Raw genomic sequence first — 7,869 nt, 5'->3', positions numbered from 1 at the left:
ATCTCTACCCACCCAACACTACATATGTAGTCGTCTATATATATATATATATATATATATATATATATTCTTTGACTGCAATGTGTGTCGTTGACCCACACTAATACCCACGTTCTTTCATACAATTATCCTAGATAATGCACACTTTGCACATGGCACATGGGTTTCCTGGTATTTGCTGCGAGCATTTAAATGTTGATTTAAGTGTAATTGCTAAATGCATCATTCATTTTCAGTTACATTTGTTATAAATTAGAATAGGTCTATTTTATCCAACCTTATAGAAGTGTTCTTTTTTTTTGTATTTAAAAAATGCAAATGTCCAATCTTTGTTTTAACTAGAAGTAAGTCCCCGGTGGGACAGCAGTAACTCTACGTTAAAATCCAGGGCTTGATTCCACACGATGGACACAGCAAGTAGTCCAATGTGGCTTTGCTCTAAAACTAACGAAGTAGTAATTTTTTAATAATTAACAGAGCTCATTTTAAAATCTTTAGGTTTTTCATATCATTAATTCTTAATTAATTTCTTAATTGATGAAAACCGCATTGGCTGTCCTCCCGAATGTCCCCTACCAATAGATTGTAAACAATGCTTTAAAATGGTTTTGAACTCTTCCTCATAATATGTTGGACAGCAGTCATTTTAATAAGACTTAAAACAGAAATAACATGAAGAATACCGGAATGGTTTTAGAAAAGGTCTTCATTCATTAAGTACAAGAAAAAACACACAAATAAACAGAAATTATCAATTATCCCAAAGTCGCGGGGTAGCATGTAAAAAAGTAAATGTTTTCAACCGTGACTCCATTAATATTTCATTTTAATTTATTAAGCAAAATATTTTTTTTTATTTCATTCCAGAGAACGCTACTCGATTCTGCCAAGAAAACAGCACGTGGGCTCCACGAGCGAATTATTCGCTTTGTCAACCACTGACGCTTGGTGGCGAATTTATTCAGGTACGTTACCATTTGTGTCCGATGTAATATTTTGTTTGTTAGAAGTTAAGCACAAAGCTATACAAAGATCTATCTGTGCTCTGCCCACCACGGGTATCAAAACCCGGTATCTAGCGTTGTAAGTCCGCAGACATACCGCTGTGCCACTGGGGGCCCGATGTAATATTAAGTAAGTAAGAAGCATGTAGTTTGGCGTGTTTTTACTAAATGCGTTAATAAATGTTACAGTTGTATACTCACGAACTAAAGTCACACGTATTATTTGTTCCACCATCTGATCATAAAAGGCCTTTGTTTATGTATGTTATAAAACATATTTTAAAAACATGTAAGGTAATTTAGCAAAATAATGTGCTGAAATAAATTGTGCTGATTCTTTGTAATAAGATAGAATCACAATTACACCACAGAAACGAATTGATTTCAATATGTTTTCACAAAATTCAAATTTAACTTGTGAGCACATGCAGTTTTACATTCGCTGAACTGTATTTAAGATGTATACGAAATACTCCCAGCAAAAAAGTTTTTCAATCAAAGCAAACACTAAATATGCAAAGTTACAGGAACAAGAAGCCCGTCCAGTATATTTTGTGCGTGTACGTAATACAGCGCTACACGTATTAACCAATAGACTTTCTATTATATAAATACAGTGTTACACTTATTAACCAACAGACTTTCTGTTATATAAATACAGTGCTATACTTATTAACCAATAGGCTTCCTATTACATAAATACAGTGCTACACTTATTAACCAATAGGCTTCCTATTACATAAATACAGTACTACACTTATTAACCAATAGACTTTCTATTATATAAATACATAGGGGCTGGCATGGCTAGGTGAGTAATGCGCTCATCTCGCAATCTGCGAGCTACGAGATCGAAACCTGTTGCACAACATGCAAGTCCTTTCAGACGTGGGAGGCGTTATAATGTGACGTCCCATCCAACTATTCATTTATAAAGATTAGCTGAGGAGTTTGTGGTGGGTGGCATTGACTAATTAACTTCCTCTTAAACTCTCAATTCAAAATTAAGGAAGGATAGCGCAGGTAACCGCCAACTAAACAAAACAAAACACTTGTATGTACTGTTAGACGTGTAGATTTCATATATATTTTGTTCGTTTATTTTTGTTATTAATGATAAGATATATCTTCGTTTCGTAAGTGTGTAATATACTGCTGTTGTCTTCCATAGGGTTTGAATTATAGAGAGGATGTCGTCTTTAGCTTGTTATGGTTTTTATGTATACAATGATGAAGGCAGAGATAACGACTTCGGGGAACTCGTGCTAGCTATAACAGACCATAGATTTGGATTGTGGTTTGTAAAGTGCACGTGACCTCAAACACCGGAAATAACATCATCATATTTAATACGAGTTTATTTCATGAATGATGTTAGAAAGATACCTGGGTAAAAGTTAACAAAAAAGATACATGTGCAATAATAGTCAAATTGGGGTAGGGGAGGGAAAAAAGGTGTAAATATATTTAATTATTTAAAGCTTTGGGTACTTAGATAAAATAAACAAAAGTAAGTAAATACATTAAAGATTCCAGCCAATAATGTTAATGAAAGTAATAATATGGTATAAACCTTACTTATGGAAAACACGAACACTAGTTGTTGGCTTCAAGTACTGTCGTAAATATAATTTTCGTTGGACAACATAATAGCATTATAGCCACGTATAGGCAAAGCTTTATAAAGATCTCCTTAGAAATATTCTATGATGTGTACCAATTGCAGCCCAGTCGTAAATATAATGTTCGTTGAACAACATAATATCATTATAGCCACGTATAGGCAAAGCTTCATAAAGATCTCCTTAGAAATATTCTATGATGTGTACCAATTGCAGCCCAGTCGTAAATATAATGTTCGTTGAACAACATAATATCATTATAGCCACGTATAGGCAAAGCTTCATAAAGATCTCCTTAGAAATATTCTATGATGTGTACCAATTGCAGCCCAATAAATAGCACCGATAGTGTAACTTTAGAAGACAAATTACCACGACATGTTACTGCTTCGGTGTAGAATCAAGTAACAGAACATGCAGAAACTAATGTTTATGAAGATGGAACATGATAAATAAGAAATTAAATGAATTCCTGAATCGTACAATAAGTAGTTAGGATACTGGTTTCTAATGAAAATATAATGACGTTAAATGTAATATAAAGAAAACAATGAGCTAAATATACTGTGATGCGTGTGTAATATAACTACCTGTAAAACTAACCTCTGTCACCTTATAAAATCAATGGACCAGTCAACAGGAGTCCCTCAGTGCCACAATTGTAAATCCTATTGCTTATAATACTAAAAACCGGGTTTCGATACTCGTGGTGAGCATAACCCATTGTGAAGCTTTGTGCTTAACTACAAACAAAACAAGGAAGCAATAAATAAAGTTAAATGACTTAAATCATCTGTAAAAGCCAAAATATGAACACGATAAGCCTTGAGAAAGTTCAATAATAATAATAAGAATTAGAAAGAAATGTTATAACAGTCGTAGATATGGCAAGGAAAGTAAATAGCAAACTAATGTAATATAACTAATGACATAACGTCATACTATACAAAGAATTGCTATATATCAAGTAATAACTATATGTAATAAGAGGTTAAGTTAATGGGAGTTAAAACTAATGGTGGTCAGTATGCTAAGGCGATTTAATATTGCCCTAAACAGGTTCCAAAATAATTAAAACGTAAACGAAAAAGTTTTGGAAAAGTTGTAAACTTCTAAACCCCGTAACATGAAAAAATTATATTTCTACAAACTTGTATTGGATACTGTTAGCATAAATTACCAGATTTGGATGCTATGATAAATGAATTTGTAATTGCATTTACAGTTTATTAAATAATATGTTTGAACAGCTTCAACTACGAAGGATATTTTAGTCCAAAATATATATAAATATCTATATAATTATGCTATGAAAACAAAATACACACTAAGTTGTCTATATATTTATATTGGCATTAAAAAATGCAAAAGAACAATTAAGAACGCTTCTAATTATTTTATTGTTTTCATTACCGATTGCTCCATCCTACAGAATAACATAACCTGACAGTAACAAATAAAATACTGAAAATTCCCAGCTAGTAATGAAAGAATTAAAATATACGGCATAAAAAAGATTGTGCAACTTTGAGCGGGAAGTCAGTATCCTTTGGCTCCCAAGCCTGCTTAGCTAAACCTATAGCTCTTGTTTGATCAAGACTCAGGTGTGTAAATTTCAAGTGTCATAATTTATACTTTTAGGAAGAACGTTGTCTTTTCTGGAAAAGCGTGTTTGTATATATTGATCAACATCAATAAAGTAAACTTTAAAGGTTTTACTATAGAAATCTTAAAGATTTATATCAGTTCATATCCAGGGCAGATATCATTTTGTTTGATTCATTAAATTAAAAAAAATCCAGAAAGTAAATATATTCTATTTACCATGAAAGAGAGGATAATTTGAAAACATATATTTAATACAAATATTTATACTTAAAAGACAATGCTTGTACATCTCCGTTCATACACTTTTATCTATCGTTTAAGTTAATGCTTCAATACCATCATTTATCCAATAAGTCAAACAAATATTCTTAAGATATTAATCCAGTGACCTGGCAGCTTTGTGCTATTTACCTTTTCCGATCTTGTAAAAATCCAGTTCTTTGGATCAAACTGAATAAAGTATTAGTTCATTCATTGCTGGCACAGTGCATCTGTAGATAACAATATGAAGAAAAAGAATGTTGAATTAGTTTGTTGATTTAGAGAATTAAGTCCTGTTTTAAGTATTTCTAACCATTAATTATTTTAGAATGAGCTTCTAACGAGTGGATTGTTACTCGATGGGGTATATATATATATATCCTCCAATTTGTAGTTCAAAGAAATAACTACTTTTGTCTTCTAGATACTTTTAGATCTGAAACTCTGTTCCATAAAATTAACAATAAGCAAAATAATACTATAAGTTACAATGAAGTAGAAGTGACTAAATGTAATATAATTTTCAAAAAACGTATCATATTTTTTGAAAAGACCTTTCTAGAGGTTTCGACCATTGTACACTCGTAGAGGTGACATCTGAGTTGGTCTTGATCACATCGTTGACATTACTTCTTACTTACATACACTACTGACGATGGGCATTGTTTCACAAAACTAATAACACCATACTTAAACTACTGACGGTGGGCATTGTTTCATTGATCCAATGACATCATACTTACACTACTGACGATGAGCATTGTTTCATTGATCCAGTGACATCATACTTACACTACTGACGATGAGCATTGTTTCATTGATCCAGTGACATCATACTTACACTACTGACGATGAGCATTGTTTCATTGATCCAGTGACATCATACTTACACTACTGACGATGAGCATTGTTTCAAAGAACCAATGGCATCATACTTAAATTACCAGCGATGGGCATTGTTTCAAAGAACTAATGACATCACACTTAAACTAATGACGATAGACATTGCTTCATAGAACCAATGGCATCATACGTAAACTACTGACGATGACCATTGCTTCATAGAACCAATGACATCATACTTACACTACTGACGATGGCCATTGTTTCATATAGCCAACGGCATCATATTAACACTACTGGAAACTGACATTGTTTCATATAATCAACAGTAACCCGCAGCGCTGGTTTTTCCAGCCTTACAGATGTGCAATGCACAACAAACTTTCTAAACGCAAGACATTTAAATTCAAGATTGTATTCTTAAAATCAGTAACTCCAAGAGTTTCAGATTATGTCAAAACCCATAAAAAAATACATAAACAATGTATACATTTCAAATAATAGTATTTCAAAGAGTTTTGATAGAGTACAAACACTGTAGAAACTCGTGCCCTTGATCTTGATGCTGGTGACCTCTATAAAAGACGAAATCTACTATGAAATACGAAAAAAAAAAGGAATGTCGTACATAAAAGCATTTTCCTATTTCCTGTTCAACAAACACAGACTAAAGAGAAACACTAAAGGATGCCTTGTTTTTTAGAAACTTTAAGAACTTTCATTTTATTCAAGTTTTGTAGGGCCATGCAGCAATCGCTTTAGCTCCATAGTACACGATACTAAGGTTATACATATTAAAATTATAATAACAAGCTAATATATTTAAATAAATCTATAGCATATTGCCTTAACGAGTACTACTGAGAGAAAATAAAACCTTCGTAAGGATACATAAAATCAATGTATTTAATGTTCAGTGCCTTTTACAACAAACAGCACAATATTAAAAAACAAGAAAGACACTAAGAATATAAACGCATTCTCCAACAATGTTGAATTCAGCTTTCTTCCTATAAAATGTAATGAACTAAACAGACGTACGTGAATTAAACTAAATATTCAGGGTTACCCCTAATAATCTACCTAATGTAATGTGAAATGTGCCTTGTGAAAGGAGTAAGAAAAATATTCCTTGCAAAAGGATGATCGAATGAATTATTTTCTTTTTAACAACTCAGAATATCCCTAGCTCAGTTTTAAAACTCTTTAGTTACGAGACACACGAGATCTTGTAGATTTTGAAGCTTTTTCACATACACTTTGTGATTTAATGTGTCTCCCTAAATAAAGATGTCCAGATGCACAAGATCAGGCTCTGTTGAATTTTTAATTTATGCATAGATTATCTACAATAGACAGGTAGAATAACAATGAGTACAATATTATGGACGATATTGTATTATAGATTATATAACAGTCCTAACACCATTTTGCATGACTAGTATGTAGCGAAGTGACTTACTTCCATGCATTATTCCATTAGTACGATCTTATCACTGGTATTAATGGAAATATTTAAGCGTATATGTCTTCGTATTTAGAAAATTTCTAATTGAACTGCCCTAAGTGTATTATTTTTTGTTTATTTGTTCGTTCTTAAGCACAAACCTATACGATGGAATACCTATTTTCTGCTCACCACGGGTATCAAAACCCGATTTTTAGCGTCATAAGCTTTCAGACTTTCCGGCAAATGCTGGTCCGTCCAACATCAAAGGAAAAACAATGGCTATGATTCTCAAGACAAAATATAGTGCATATTGCACCGCTCGTGTGTATTCCCAATGTCATATTGAACGGACCTCCTAACATTAAGTTACGCCTAATTCCACTGTAATGAAAGTTTAGAGTGTAATTCTCAGCGTGCTTTCTTAAACTTGTTCATGAATGAATGCTATAATGCTCTAATTCTCTATATTGACTCTATTCTTTATGTTTTCAGGGATTATGGATTGCTAAAGAGGCAGCATACATTTACTACGCTGGGTATGGTATTTCACTCATCGCCTCTCTCATAGCATTTTCTATATTTCTTTACTTCAAGTAAGTGTCTGTAGTTAAGGTTTTACTGTATAAATACACGCGTACATGAGTGCATAATAGTTTTTGATCAGAAAACAATATTTTTGGTTTATCGTTATGGAAAAGTGTCCCATGGTTTACAACTGTAGAACTCGTGTTTGTTTGTTAGTTTGTCGATGTTATTTCACATTCCTGCTTTGAACTCGCATTGACTGTATAATAAATTTAGATTTTTAGAGAAAATACAAAATGATTTCATGTATAACTGCTCTCGAAATATAGAAACATAATTTATTTACGTCCCTTTTAATGTCGTTTGTTCAAGTTTCATTACTGGTACATTTTAGTCGTAAGTTTTATCAGGTTTCTTTACCCGTACCATTTTTTACAAGGTTTGCCAAGTGTCTTTACCTCTAGCATTTTTTACAAGTTTGACAAAGTTTCTATTCTTCTATTATTTGTCGCAAGTTTGATAAAGCTTATTTTATTAGACCATTTGTCGCAAGTTT

General features: G+C 32.4%; 1 protein-coding gene and 1 long non-coding RNA gene across 2 annotated transcripts in view; both read left to right on the top strand.

Annotated features, from left to right (window-relative positions):
- LOC111089673 overlaps window positions 1-7,330 on the top strand; it is a 10,831-nt gene extending 3,501 nt beyond the window's left edge. Inside the window, exons 2-3 of the long non-coding RNA XR_002613906.1 lie at window positions 868-965; window positions 7,281-7,330. This is a non-coding gene — a long non-coding RNA (uncharacterized LOC111089673). The remainder of the gene's footprint in view (window positions 1-867; window positions 966-7,280) is intronic.
- Window positions 7,331-7,339: 9 nt separating this feature from the next.
- LOC106473027 (diuretic hormone receptor-like) overlaps window positions 7,340-7,869 on the top strand; it is a 34,915-nt gene continuing 34,385 nt past the window's right edge. Inside the window, exon 1 of the mRNA XM_022402593.1 lies at window positions 7,340-7,381. The gene's annotated coding sequence lies outside the window, so the exon portion shown is untranslated. The remainder of the gene's footprint in view (window positions 7,382-7,869) is intronic.

The sequence above is a fragment of the Limulus polyphemus genome, unplaced genomic scaffold, assembly GCF_000517525.1.
Source record: "Limulus polyphemus unplaced genomic scaffold, Limulus_polyphemus-2.1.2 Scaffold126, whole genome shotgun sequence".
NCBI lineage: Eukaryota > Metazoa > Arthropoda > Merostomata > Xiphosura > Limulidae > Limulus > Limulus polyphemus.
The sequence above is the reverse complement of the archived record's forward strand: the minus strand, read 5'-3'. Positions and strand labels throughout refer to the sequence as shown.